This window comes from Dreissena polymorpha, chromosome 13, assembly GCF_020536995.1.
Source record: "Dreissena polymorpha isolate Duluth1 chromosome 13, UMN_Dpol_1.0, whole genome shotgun sequence".
NCBI lineage: Eukaryota > Metazoa > Mollusca > Bivalvia > Myida > Dreissenidae > Dreissena > Dreissena polymorpha.
This window is the reverse complement of record NC_068367.1, coordinates 49,823,401-49,837,561: the sequence shown is the minus strand read 5'-3', so window position 1 is coordinate 49,837,561 and position 14,161 is coordinate 49,823,401. Positions and strand designations below refer to the sequence as shown.

At 36.0% G+C, this 14,161-nt stretch overlaps 2 protein-coding genes across 4 annotated transcripts in view; both read left to right on the top strand.

Moving 5' to 3' along the window:
• LOC127855319 (sterol regulatory element-binding protein cleavage-activating protein-like) overlaps positions 1-940 on the top strand; it is a 252,067-nt gene extending 251,127 nt beyond the window's left edge. The window contains exon 27 of the transcript XR_008037479.1: positions 908-940. The gene's annotated coding sequence lies outside the window, so the exon portion shown is untranslated. The remainder of the gene's footprint in view (positions 1-907) is intronic.
• The window catches only part of LOC127855320 (receptor-type tyrosine-protein phosphatase N2-like), a 266,493-nt gene that overhangs the window by 68,568 nt on the left and 183,764 nt on the right, over positions 1-14,161 (top strand). The window lies entirely within an intron of this gene.

Here is a 14,161-nt window from a genome sequence, read left to right as displayed (position 1 = left end):
TATTGCAGTTGATCACTATATGGTTGTAGGAGTAGTACTATAGACTTAACTGTGGGATTTCCTGTATTTTTAGAAAACCTCATTAATCTGTGAGTACAAGCTGGCTGGTTGAAAATCCTGTTTAAAATCACATACCATAATATCAACTATAATTATTTGAATGAAATCATTCGCATATAAAAGAAGTCAGAATCGTGATTACACAGTACAGGGGTGACAAAATATGACACAGCTTAGAAGTAGTGGAAGCAGCCACATCAGTACAGTATTCATAACTGTATTGCATGTATGAGTTATACCATCAAGAGTGCACCAAAGAGTCATAACTGTATGGCATGTATGAGTTATACCATCAATACTGCCCCAAAGATTCATAACTGTATTGCATGTATGAGTTATACCATCAAGACTGCACCAAAGAGTCATAACTGTATTGCACGTATGAGTTATACCATCAAGACTGCACCAAAGAGTCATAACTGTATTGCATGTATGAGTTATACCATCAAGACTGCACCAAAGATTCATAACTGTATTGCATGTATGAGTTATACCATCAAGACTGCACCAAAGAGTTTTAATGTATGGCATGTATGAGTTTTACCATCAAGACTGCATCAAAGATTCATAACTGTATTGCATGTATGAGTTATACCATCAAGACTGCACCAAAGAGTCATAACTGTATTGCATGTATGGGTTATACCATCAAGACTGCACCAAAGAGTCATAACTGTATGGCATGTATGAGTTATACCATCAAGACTGCACGAAAGAGTCATAACTGTATTGCATGTATGAGTTATACCATCAATACTGCCCCAAAGATTCATAACTGTTGGCATGTATGAGTTATACCATCAAGACTGCCCCAAAGACTGCACATTTTGAGTGGTGAAAGGTCAAGGTCATCCTTCAAGGTCAAAGGTCAAATATATGGCTTCAAAGCGGTGCAGAAGGGGGGCATTGTGTTTCTGACAAACAGATCTCTTGGTAAATACAAAATATCCAGATCATGCTATTTTTGTCGTTAATAAGCCAGCAGCTGTTGTTTTTTTTCCAGAAAAAACCCTGCAGTCGTTCTCTTGTGCATGCAAACAATAAAACCTCCAACTTTGTTTGATTCGTGAGAAATGTCTGTTAAGAATGGGGACATTTATGAACGTGACATTGCACAGTTTGTCAGTACTCATGAGGTCTTGTGGTGGAGAACATTTGAATAATATTGATATAAGTATTCCTTGGAATTGTATTTGGACAGATATACATAGCACTGAATCTGGCCTTTATCTTCTAGAAAATCAACCAATGTATAAACATGATATTTTTGGTCAATTATTGCCATCAATAAGCAAAATCCCTTGGGACTGGGGCATAAGATGTTAATTGGTTGTTACAAAACATAGTGATTACATGATGTATATGTGCTCAGGGGTTGAAGAAATCACTTGACCGCTCGCATATGCGAGTGAAGTTGACGGTCGGGCGAGTAAAATTTGTTAAATACTCGAGCGACCGGGCGAGTGCTGTTTTTCAAGTTGAGAAATATAAATCCAGTTCCAGAACTCCTTCCACATGGATTCAAATTGCGAACAATTTTTCGAACGAACAAAAAATAGGTTTAGTACACAAAGAAACTGCACTTTCATTTTGACAACGAAAAATGACGTCACGGGCACAGTAAAAATAATTCTCGAAATCGGCTACGCTCTTTTCGTCATTGTCAGTGCTCTAAGCTTATCGATAAAAAGTGAATAAAACTATTAAATATATTGGTCATTCCGTGAATTTTAATGTAAATATCAATAAAACAATAATACATCACTGATTAATTATAATACTTCTTATATTTAATTAAAAATAAACAGAAAAAATAATTATTAATAAACAGAATAATTCCGAATTTCGTGATCAGAAGCCTTAGGCAAAATTTACCATATTGTAAACGTTTGTCAATCAAGCGTGTCTTTCAGTAAAAGTTCGTCTGAAATATTAAAATGGAAAAGGGTTCTATTTTAAAATATCTGCAAGGTGGTGGCCACAGGGAACAGAAAGAATTAGAAAGGTCGTCAAAACGAGAAGCGGAAAGAATTGAGAAAAGGAAAAAGGCGAGTGGCTCTGGAAAAATTCTTCAACCCCTGGTGCTATGTAAAAGAAACAGCCTTTGATATTCAAGTATCCTGTTCAAATAGTCAAGTATAATTATTTACAGTGCAGAGGTTGCAGGTTTAAGCCACAGTTCTACATCATAACCTAATGAGTCATCTTTGCACCCAAAAGGTTAAATCAATGTACAGTTCATAGAAGCAAACGCGCAAAATAACATTCACAACTAAGAAATGGGCTGTGCTCTGTGAAAAGGGGCTTTAATGCATGTGCGTAGTGTTTTCCCAGATTAGGAACAACACTTTCTGCTGTTTTAATATTTTTATGTACCCAAGTCTATACTGGGGGGACATAATTATTGTTTTTGCCCTGTCTGTTGGTTTGTGTCAAACTTTAACATTTGCCATAACTTTTGCAATATTGAAGATAGCAACTGCATATTCTGCATGCATGTGTATCTCATGGAGCTGCACATTTTGAGTGACAAAAGGTCAAGGTCATCCTTCAAGGTTAAAGGTCAAATATATGGGGGGACATAGTGTTTCACAAACACATCTTGTTTGTTTTTAAAAAGTCTCTTCTTAGCAAACATTTAGTTTAGATGGAAAGGGGCATCCTTCATTAGCCTGTGTGGACTGCAAAGTCTAATCTGGGATGACACTTAATGGACATGCATTAAGCCCCCTTTTCACAAGTCATGGCCCAAATGTATACAGTCAAAACTGACCTAACGGCCACCTGAATTTACCGGTCACCTGCAGACAACGGTCAGTCTGGAATCCCCCCGACGAAAAACACTCTATATTACACCTGAATTTAACGGCCACCTGTCCATAACGGCCAACGGCCACTATATTTAACTCCGAAATTCATGTTTGAACTGAAATCAACGGTCAGGCGTCAGTCGTCTCGCGAAAATTAAAAACACTGCACATCATTTGTCCGTCTATTTTGTGGTTAAGGCGTTTGGTAGCGGTAATTGCCTTTGGTATTATAAAAACGGCCCGCTTCGAGTAAACAAATAATAAGGTGTTGAGAAGGTTTGTTTTCCGGGGATAATTGTGGGGGTTTCTTCAACAGAAAATATGTCAGAGTTTTTGACATGTTTAAAGTAATAATTGCTAATTATATGACCGCTAATTAGTACATTTTACTTACAACATTGAGTATCGATTTTAAAATAACATTTTCGGATCATTCTTTAAAAGAGCTTTCTAGCGTTCACAACACTTTTAAAAGCAATCGGAATAATAAATCACGGAATAACAATAAGTGGTAAACTTAAGTTCCTCACATTAGAGGAGCAAGTCAAATGTTTGAAACTATTTGCATCTGGAAAAAGTTCGCGTGTAATAGCAAGTGAGCTCTGTGTTGGACGTACGCAAGTATAGAGTGTGCTTAAGCGTAAGCGAGAAATTATGGAGAAGTATGAATCGAATGCAAATGTGAGTTTGAAGCGTTGTATTTTGTATGAGGTTGTTAAATTAAAATGCCTTTTGTGTGATGTTTGCGTACGAATAAATTTTAACAAACTTTTTGCACCTTTTTCTTTGAATTAGAATGGTACAATATCACCGTACTATCGGTTTATGAAAGCGAATCCGCTTTTTAGACTTGTACGGACGTGACGTTTTATTTACTGAATGATCGAGATGCATGAGTAAACAATTATACTAGCGTTGATAAATTCATTGCTTTAGTTTAATAACAATATGAAATTAAATCAATCTATAAGATGTTATTATGTATTATTCAATGTAAGTAAATTCTGTTATCATGCTTAGTTAACGGCAATGAGCATCTGTTCAACACTGTATGCAAACGACTGGGTGGGGTAACGAGGTAGCACTACTACCAACTGACAAACCATCTTAAAATTGTGATCCGAATTCAACGGTCACCTGTGGACAACGGTCACTTTGGCCATTTCCCTTGACTGACCGCTGAATTCAGGTTTGTATCTTAAATTTCTTAAACTAAAGAATTTATTGAAACTATTGTTTCATTTAGGGATGGTCAGCCATTAAAGATAGACATTAAAAAGTTTATATCCCTTTTCATGATAATTATATCCCTTTTCATGATAATTTTAAACATGTACACACATGTCCCTTAAAAGACTTCAGGTTGCCATGAGTTAGCAAGGGCTGATAAAATCCTAGTGCATTAATAAATATGAAACACAGATTAGCTTTGTAAAATGAAATATAAGTTGGTTAAAACTTGCCTACTTTGGATGCACATCTACCTATTTATGTGACAGTTTGATTTCACAATAGTATACAAAGTTCATTTCTCAGCTCCATGCCCAAAAATGAAATCTCTAACCCCATAGCACAAGCATGCTCAAGTTTGTAAAAACAGCAATTCATCATTTCAGCTTAGCATATAACAGTAGAATTCTAAGCTGTTTTTGTTGATGGAGCATTTCTGTGTTGGTCTCTGGAGAAATAAGATTCTTGAACTGCTTCCATGTTTGCCCTTGGCAACCATGATGTCAAGATGCGTATTGCAGGGCTTCATAAGCCTGTGTTGCAGTCTTCAACAAAAGATGGCAAACATATCTAGCTGAATGAAATTGTTGGTAAACTGCTTTTTAGCTCCACTGGCCAGAGGCCAGCAGGGCTTATGTCATGGTCCTGTGTCCGTCGTGCGTCCATGCATGCGACCGTGCGTTAACTTTTTCTTTAAACATCTTCTTCTTCTAAACTACAAGTCCAATTCTGATAAAACTTATCACAAATGTTCCTGGGGTGAACCTCTTTCAAATTTGTTCAAATAATGCCCCTAGGGTCAAATTTGACCTAAATTGAACATATGCTTATATTGGGCCTATTTTGTGCAAACTTTAAAATTCTTCTGTCCATAACCATTGGGCCTAGTGCTACCACATTTGGTATGTAGTGACATTTAATAGTTCTCTACTTTGTTTGTTCAAATTATGCCCCTGGGGTCAAATTTGACCCTGCCCCGGGGATCACAAAAATGGAACATATGCTTATATAAAGCCTATTTTGTGCAAACTAAAAAAATCTTTCTGTCCATAACCATTAGGCCTAGGGCTACCAAATTTGGTATGTAGTGACATCTTATAGTTCTCTACCAAGTTTGTTCAAATTATGCCCCTGGGGCCAAATTTATCCCTTGAAGGCTCCCATAAAAAAGTTGTTCAAAACAATTTGATTCGTCAAAAAACATGGCCGCAGGGTATTTTGTATATGTCATGAACTATATAAGTAACAGAAACTTTGAAACCTACTAACACATTTTGGAATTTTGGAAAAAGATTCATGATTGAATGAAGGAACTTTCATTAATCTTGTAGAACATGCGTAGATTTGATCTTCAGCATCTCAAAATATGTGAAATAGAAAGAACGATGATATCTTTTGGAGAGATAAATGTACCTACGTTATAAGCAAAGGACCAGTGCGACAATTCCCGGGTCTTTTTAGTCTGTTTAGTTAACACCGTAGTAACGTTTTCCATATATAAAAATGCTCACCCTTCCAACTTTAAGCGCCCAGTGGGACGAGGGATAGAAAGTCACATGCTTGAGTACATTTGAACCCATGCGCATTGCACGTTTTTTTTCGCATAAAAAACAGTGGAGTGATACAGGGCCATCATGGCCCTCTTGTTTCGCAATATCTTAGAAAAGGTTTGCCAAAACTAATAACTACAACTAAGTTGAACACCTTCAACTCATTAGATACATTTGTATGTCTGGCTTTATGCATTGTGTTTCTCTCTTCGCCAGCTTTTAGCTCGTTTGACGACTTTCACCTAATCTTGATAATCAGAATTTTGATCTTGATCATATGTTGGCCAAGTTTACTGTTAGGATCTAGGTCAAGTGTGTCCAAAAACTAGGACATCAGGTCAAATTATATAAAAAACTTATTTGTACATGTATCTAGGCCAAGTTTTAATCTGGGTCATGCGCATCAAATCTTCTGTTGAATGATCTCATTTAGAAATAAGCAATTTTAAATGAACTATCAGTGGGTTAAAACTGACCAATTCATGATGCACAGTCACCTATTGATATATTTATGTGATTTTACTATGGTATACCAACTTCTTTTCTCATCTCCATGCCCAAATGGCAAAACCTCTACCCCCTTGCTGATGCATGCTCCAGGTTGTAAAAACGGCAATTTATCATTTTAAGCTTATCAGATTACAGTAGATTTCTAAGCTGTATTTGTGATAGAGCATTGCTGGATCGGTCTCCTGAGAAATAAGCCTGCTTCCATGTTTGCTCTTCCTGACTATATTGTCAAGATGCTGATGGCATTCTATTTATGCTGACCAGTACTGTACTTTAAAACAGATGGCAAACACATCTAGTGGAATACTATTGTAGAGAAAGAGAATTGTATGGCATTAAACATCTTTATACCTCCTTGGGTGTAATTTAGAATCACATCAGACAGTTTGACAGCATTTCCATAGAGATTGTCCCTAAACATATATTTGTCTGATGAAGTTCTCATACCCTTTTCAACACTTTTGGGAAGGAGCGCTGTGGTACTGTAGTTTGGGTTACCCACAGTCTCTCCATATAATGTCACACCTCTGGTCTAGTTTGGGAGATATGTTATAATTCTTCCAAAATTCCCCAACCCCCTTTGAAAATGGAATCATTTATTGGTATTACTGGAATAATCACTCTTTAGACGCCAAGGGCTGATTTTACCTGGTCATGGACTTAAAAGTATATGTCTGCCATTTATCATACTTAACAATCAACTTAGTTGGAAACTGTCTATTCTGCATGTTATAATAAGCTCCCATACATAAATAACGAATATTTACAGATTTTACTTATTTCGATACAAATGAACATGTAAAAGATGTCAATATACCATTATAGTTCCTGGTCTTAGTGTTGATCTGTCTGGACCAAATGTGACATACATTATTTGTGCCAGACACTGAGGCCAATACATTGTTGATTGTGTCTCCAAAGAGTTCCTTTTATCACGGTATAAATCAGTTTAAGCGCTGGAGTGCACATATTGGCCATTACATTTCTTTGATGTTTTTTGGGGTCATCTCAGGAAAAGTTGGCTACAATTTATATATATTCCTAAATTTAACATTTTGCAGCTTACCCTATGTCTGACTTTGGGTTTTGTGTCAGTTGTCATCATTTTTAGCTCATCTATTTTTTGAAAAAAAATTATGAGCTATTGTCATCACCTTGGCGTCGGCAAGTTAAGTTTTGCGTTTAAGTCCACTTTTCTCAGAAAGTATCAATGCTATTGCATTCAAACTTGGTACACTTACTTACTATCATGAGGGGACTGGGCAGGCAAAGTAAGATAACTCTGGAGTGCATTTTGACAGAATTATGTGCCCTTTTTATACTTAGAAAATTGAAAATTTTGGTTAAGTTTTGCGTTTAGGTCCACTTTTCTCAGAAAGTATCAATGCTATTGCATTCAAACTTGGTACACTTACTTACTATCATGAGGGGACTGGGCAGGCAAAGTTAGATAACTCTGGCGTGCATTTTGACAGAATTATGTGCCCTTTTTATACTTAGAAAATTGAAAATTTTGTTTAAGTTTTGTGTTTAGGTCCATTTTATTCCTTAAGTATCAAAGCTATTGCTTTCATACTTGCAACACTTACTAACTATCATTAGGGGACTGTGCAGGCAAAGTCATGTAACTCTCACTGGCATTTTGACATAATTATGTGCCCTTTTTATACTTAGAAAATTGAAAATTTGGTTAAGTTTTGTGTTTAGGTCCACTTTATTCCTACAGTATCAAAGCTATTGCTTTCATACTTGCAACACTTATTAACTATCATAAGGGGACTGTGCAGGCAAAGTTATGTAACTCTGACTGGCATTTGGACGGAATTATGGGCCCTATATACTTAGAAAATTGAAAATTTTGTTAAGTTTTGTGTTTTGGTCCACTTAACCCCTAAAGTATCATAGATATTGCTTTCATACTTGGAACACTTAAAAACTATCATAAGGGTACAGTAAAAGGACAAGTTGCATAACTCTGGTTGTCATTTTTATGGAATTATGGTCCTGTTTTGACTTAGTAACTTTGAATATATGGTTAAATTTTGTGTTTCGATCCACTTTACTTCTTAAGTATCAAGGCTATTGCTTTCAAACTTCAAATACTTTCATGCTATCATGAGGTTACTGTACCTGGCAAGTTGAATTTTACCTTAACCTTTGAATGACCTTGACTCTCAAGGTCAAATTATTAAATTTTGCTAAAATTGCTATGACTTCTTTATTTATGATTAGATTTGATTGATACTTTGACAAAACTACTCTTACCTGACATACCACAATAGACTCCACCCAAACCATCCCCCGTGCCCTCTCCCCCCCCCCCCCCTATTTTTTTTTTTTTTAAGATCATCTCACAAATGACCACCACACCCTCACACTATACCCCCCCCCCCACCCCACCCCCCAATTTTTTTTTTTGAAACGGTTAAAAACACATATTTATTTTTATTATTTTATGTTTGAAATACCGTCACACCATCGCACCCAAGAATCCCCCCCAACCCCCCTTCCCCCACCCGAATCCCCCCCAATTTTTTTTTTTTAAGATCATCTCACAAATTACCTCCACACCCTCACACTATATCCCTCACCCCACCCCCACCCCCTAAATTTTTTTGAAACGGTTTAAAAACACAAATATTTATTTTTATTAATTTATGTTTGAAATACCGTCCAACCATCGCACCCAAGAATCCCCCCCCCCCCGATTTTTTTTGCGTTTTTTTTCGCATTTTTGGAAGATCATGTAATATTTCCACACCCCCACACTATACACCCCTCTTCACTCCACCCCTCCCTCCTTTGTGATTGAAAATGAGAGTCTCTTCACCTTTAAAAAGAAATCAGATGAGCGGTCTGCACTCGCAAGGCGGTGCTCTTGTTTAGCTTATTACCCATCATATACTGATGATATCTAGGCAAAGATAGAATCTCGGACATCTACGTCCCAAAATTAGGTCACCAGGTCAAATAATAGGAAAGCCTTATTACAACTATAAAAGCCACATTTATATTCAATCTTGACGACTCTTGGTCCGAATGTTGATCTTCAAGATATCTTAGCCTAGTTTTGCATATGAACAGCATGCTTAAAAAAATTTGGTCACAGGGTAATATCTCTTCTGTGTTTCCATGGTAATAATTCACAAGATTTTCTACTGTTTGAATTACTTCATGATTTGCAACTATCTTCCATCTGCGGCCTGGTATTCATGGGCACATTCTGTTTCTTTATAAGGAAGAATGACTTAGACTCATGTGAAACGGAATTCAAGTTGGCATTAGCACTTGAAGACTTCAAAGAGTGGTTACTGTTAGTTAATTATTCTTCATTCAGAAAATTTATTATTCTGTGGTGTGATTGTCTGCAGATAAGCAGATTTCTGCAGATCTCATTAATTGAGTCGCGTTCTGAGAAAACTGGGCATAATGCATGTGCGTAAAGTGTTGTCCTAGATTAGCCTGTGCAGTCCACACAGGCTAATCTGGGACTACACTTTCTGCTTTTATGATATTCTCTGTTTAAAGAAAGTTTCTTCTCAGCAAAAATCTAGTTTAGGCGGAAAGTGTCATCCCTGATAAGCCTGTGCAGACTGCACAGGCTAAGCTGGGACAACACTTTACGCACATGCATTATGCCCAGTTTTCTCAGAACGCAACTCAATTAAGGGTTCATTTTTGAGATGAGTGTAAAATCTGAAATTCTAAAAATAATGGGATAAGGGAAAAGGTTAGGAACAAGACCAATTTTGGGACATATTTCATATGTGGCCAAAACAATCCTGTTTTGAAACCCGTTGACATATTATACTGGCAGCTTTTTCTGGGTATTGAACAATTAGCATTTTAGTACCAAGCAATGTCATTGGCTTTTGTTCCCACATTTTCTAATTAAAAATAGTTCTTTTAAAATGTATTGGTTATTTATTTGTTTTTTTGTTTGCATGAAGTGTTTTTCTGAAGGAAATGAACATTAGCGGGAGAACTAATCTCTATGATTCCCGAATCAGTGAACAACTAATTGAAATGTGAATGGAGAGAAACAAACTTGGATATAAATCAGAAAGCAATTTCAGTTTCCTAATGGTTACGGTTACCTTCTGTCTTTCTTGGTAAGGTGAAGTAATATTCCAATTTCCATCCAATGAAACAACAAGTTGTATATTTGGTGATATTATCAGTGGCATATCCACGCCTACAAAGAATGTTATTTGTTAGGAAATGTAATAAAGAAAACATTTATAGCATGTGAGTTTTTCAGTAGCATCAATAAACATAACATTATTTAGTTTTCTGTGATTTTTGTCCTCAATGAAAGTGACATCATTTGCAAAATATTTATGAATGAAAACGACATATATATGTTTGTACAATTCAATGACGTCACTTAATAGTGAACTTTGTACTAAGAAGGGCCGAGTATTGAAAAATATAGTTCACGTCCAAAAGCTTGAACCAAATCAATCAGAATTGTGTTAGAATCTAAATAATAATTTTCTATGATTATAGATGCGTGTTATCAAATCAATCGTGCTTCGCACTCGTGATTTAAATCCCTACGCATCTATACTCCTTACTGTGGGTTATTCGACAACAAACCATGATAGAAAAATATTATTTCTTATAGTCTTACTAAATGGATTGCCCTCTGGGAAAATAGGGTTTTATGCATGTGCGTGAGGTAAAATCCCACAAACGCCTGTGCAGTCTGCACAAGCTGATAAGGGAAGACACTTTCCACTTTTATTTATTATGCTTCCGGATCGATAGATCGAGGGTATATGGTTTTTGGCCTGTCTGTCTTTCTTTCTTTCTTTCTCTCTGTCTGTCATTCTGTCCCAAAACTTTTACCTTACAGTAAAGTTTTGCAATAACTTTTGAAATATTGAACATAGCAACTATATATTTTGCATGCATGTGTATCTCATGGAGCTGCACATTTGGAGTGGTGAAAGGTCAAAGTCATCCTTCAAGGTCAAAGGTCAACAACAAAAAAAGCGGCGCATTAGGGGGCATTGTGTTTCTAACAAACACATCTCTTGTTCATTTAAAGATCTTTTCTAAAATCCAGTTTATGCGGAAAGTGCCGTCCCTGATTAGCCTGTGCAGACTACACATGCTAAACTAGGACAGCACTTTCCGCAAATGCATTAAGCCCCTTTTTCCCAGAGCACAGCAAATATGCTAATTTTTTTTATGTCTGGTCCCATGTCTGAGAACATTTTGCTGAATATAAGCAACATAACATTCAGACTTCATAAAAACAAGATTAAAAATGAACATGAGATATTGGTTTTATATCTTAATTCATAAAAGCACTGTGCACAGAGTAACTGTATAGTGCAAGGAAATGAAATTAATGTCAAAAGTATTGCTTTCTTATTTATATGTTTATAATCTTCTTTGAAAAATATAAAACTTTCTGGATATTGACCTTATCGCGATGACGTCACAAAAGGGGCAGTCCCTTAGCGACGGTGAAAACAATGCCCTAGATACGGTCGATTTACTACGCTGATTGAGCACCTCTGCTGATATTTCGTCAATTGCATTCCTATTGGGAAGTCAATAGGTAATTAAATGTCCTGTAATTGGTGTTTAAAATGTCTTTTGACTATTATGAAGGGTTAGATTGCACTTCGAAAGCCCACTATGATCAGAAAATAAAACTAATTGGACTTAAAGAATGTCCGTACAAATTGCAAGCTGGATGTTGGAAAAATTACCCGACCAAGTGGCCGATGATCGAGTACGGCGACATTCATGATTAACTTTCTCACTGAGACACCGGGTAAATTTGTTTATTCTGTAATAATGGGAGTATCCTTGTAGATGTTGATGTAATGAGTATTGTCGTTCTTTTCAGGGTTCATTCATCTTCGAACATTATAATTATATTTCTACTATGTCAATTTATCATGCTAATGTGAAGCTGTAAAATACGTAGGGACATCTGGTACATGACTTACTGAAAGCCTTAGTTGTGTTCATTGTAATGAGTACGAGTGACAAATATTAAAATTAACACACATATATCTGTATAAATATTTGTTTTTCAAACATTATTTACCCCCGTTGCTGTCAAACGTAATTTCTTTTTTTATGATGTCGATCGTTTATTGTCGTAACATTAAATCTTAATACGGAATGACGTCTTTTTAATTAACTGATACACGCTAAATACGTTACTTGTTTTTTTACGTTAATTTTATAATTATTAAATACTTTAATAAATTAATCGGGCTAGTATCTTTACGATGTAAATTTCTGATAATCTAAATTGGACATGACTTTATATTTGACCATATGTCACATATCTAATTTAAGCAACTGTTAAGTACATCGGCGTTAATTATTCATCCAAGTGACTGCTTAATACTACCAGAAAGAGGAGACATGGTGGCATCTATCGTGTTAAATGACACTGTCTGGACCACCCAGTGTGGTTTATGACACCTTTTTGTCAGTTAAGTTTGGACAATATTTGATCAAAACGAGATAATCGGATTATGCAAAACAAAGGGGCAATTAAACACCAGAATACAAAAGCTTACACGATTTTAAGACTGATGCAAACAATCAAATGAAAAATATTGCATTTAATTTAATTAAATGTTTATTTAAGGTGTCAACGTGTTTTATAAAGCAACTGTATATTCAATTATTTCGGCATTTAAAATTTGGCTTAAATGACTGCTCAGTATGACAAGAGATGACATAGAGGTATCATAAATTGTGTTTAATGACCACATGTGGTTTATACAGAGCCCCAAGTATAGGTCCCCAGCTGGCTTTATGACACCGTGTTTTCTTTGTCTGGACAGTATCATAACGAGATAATCGGTTTGTGATGAAGAAAGGGGCATTTAAATACCTAACAAAAAGTGTCGAAATTGGTGTGAATTAAATAAAAACAATAACATTTATCATGAGAATTTAATACGTAATAAGGTAAAAATATAGAGGTTCAAATCAGCTTCTATATGTTGCATATATTTAAAATTTATTGGTTGTTTGTTTTCATCCTTATTTGTGTTCGTTTATTAAATTAAATTTATTATGAAAGAATTTCTATTTCTGGGTATTTTTATTCTTAAAAAATGGTCGCGAAGATGTGCCTTAACTTAAGAAAATTGCGAGCAGTGTTAAATATTTCAATGCAAATAAAATGGCGACAGCGCTTTTGTTTTCACCGTCGTCAAGGGGCATGTAACTCTAACTGACGCAAGTGCCCGGATGTTGCGATAAGGTCAATTTCAGCTTTGTAGCCAATTATAAATCAATGCATGTATTTGCCGGTGGTTTTTTCACTTTGCTGCTGCATTACCTTCATTTAACAGCTTTTCCTTCACCATAGGATCTCACTTTCCAATTTAGGAGTGACAGTTACCATAGAAATCTTGGTTTCAAGTATGTCATAGATATTAAATACATGTTTTTAGTGACCTAAATGCTGCTGCAGCTTCTCCCATATGAGTAATGGAGAAATTGTAGTAGTGTTCTGGGAAAATAGGGCTTAATGCATGTAAGTAAAATGTTGCCCCAAATTAGCTTGTGCAGTGCGTATAGACATATCAAGGACAACACTTTCTGTCTTAAATTTTTGTTTACAAGAGACCAAAATTGATATAAAAGCGGAAAGCGTCGTCCCTGATTAGCCTGTGGGGATTGCACAGGCTAATCACAGGCTAATCAGGTACATCACTTTACGTAAATGCATTAAGCCTGGTTTTCCCAGAATGAGGTTCTGCTGAGTTGCCATAATTTGCGATAGACAGACAAGAAGGTGAAACTTTCAATACTTTTGGGACTTTTTATGCCCCCAGAACATAGATTCTGGGGGCATATTAAAATCGCACCGTCCCTCAGTCAGTCAGTCAGTCCGTCCAGATTAGATTCCGCTCAATAAGTCAAGCAATTGTCATCAGATCTTCACAAAACTTCATGACAATGTGTAAGGCAATAACATCAAGGTCAAGTTCGATAATCGGCCAAATTGAC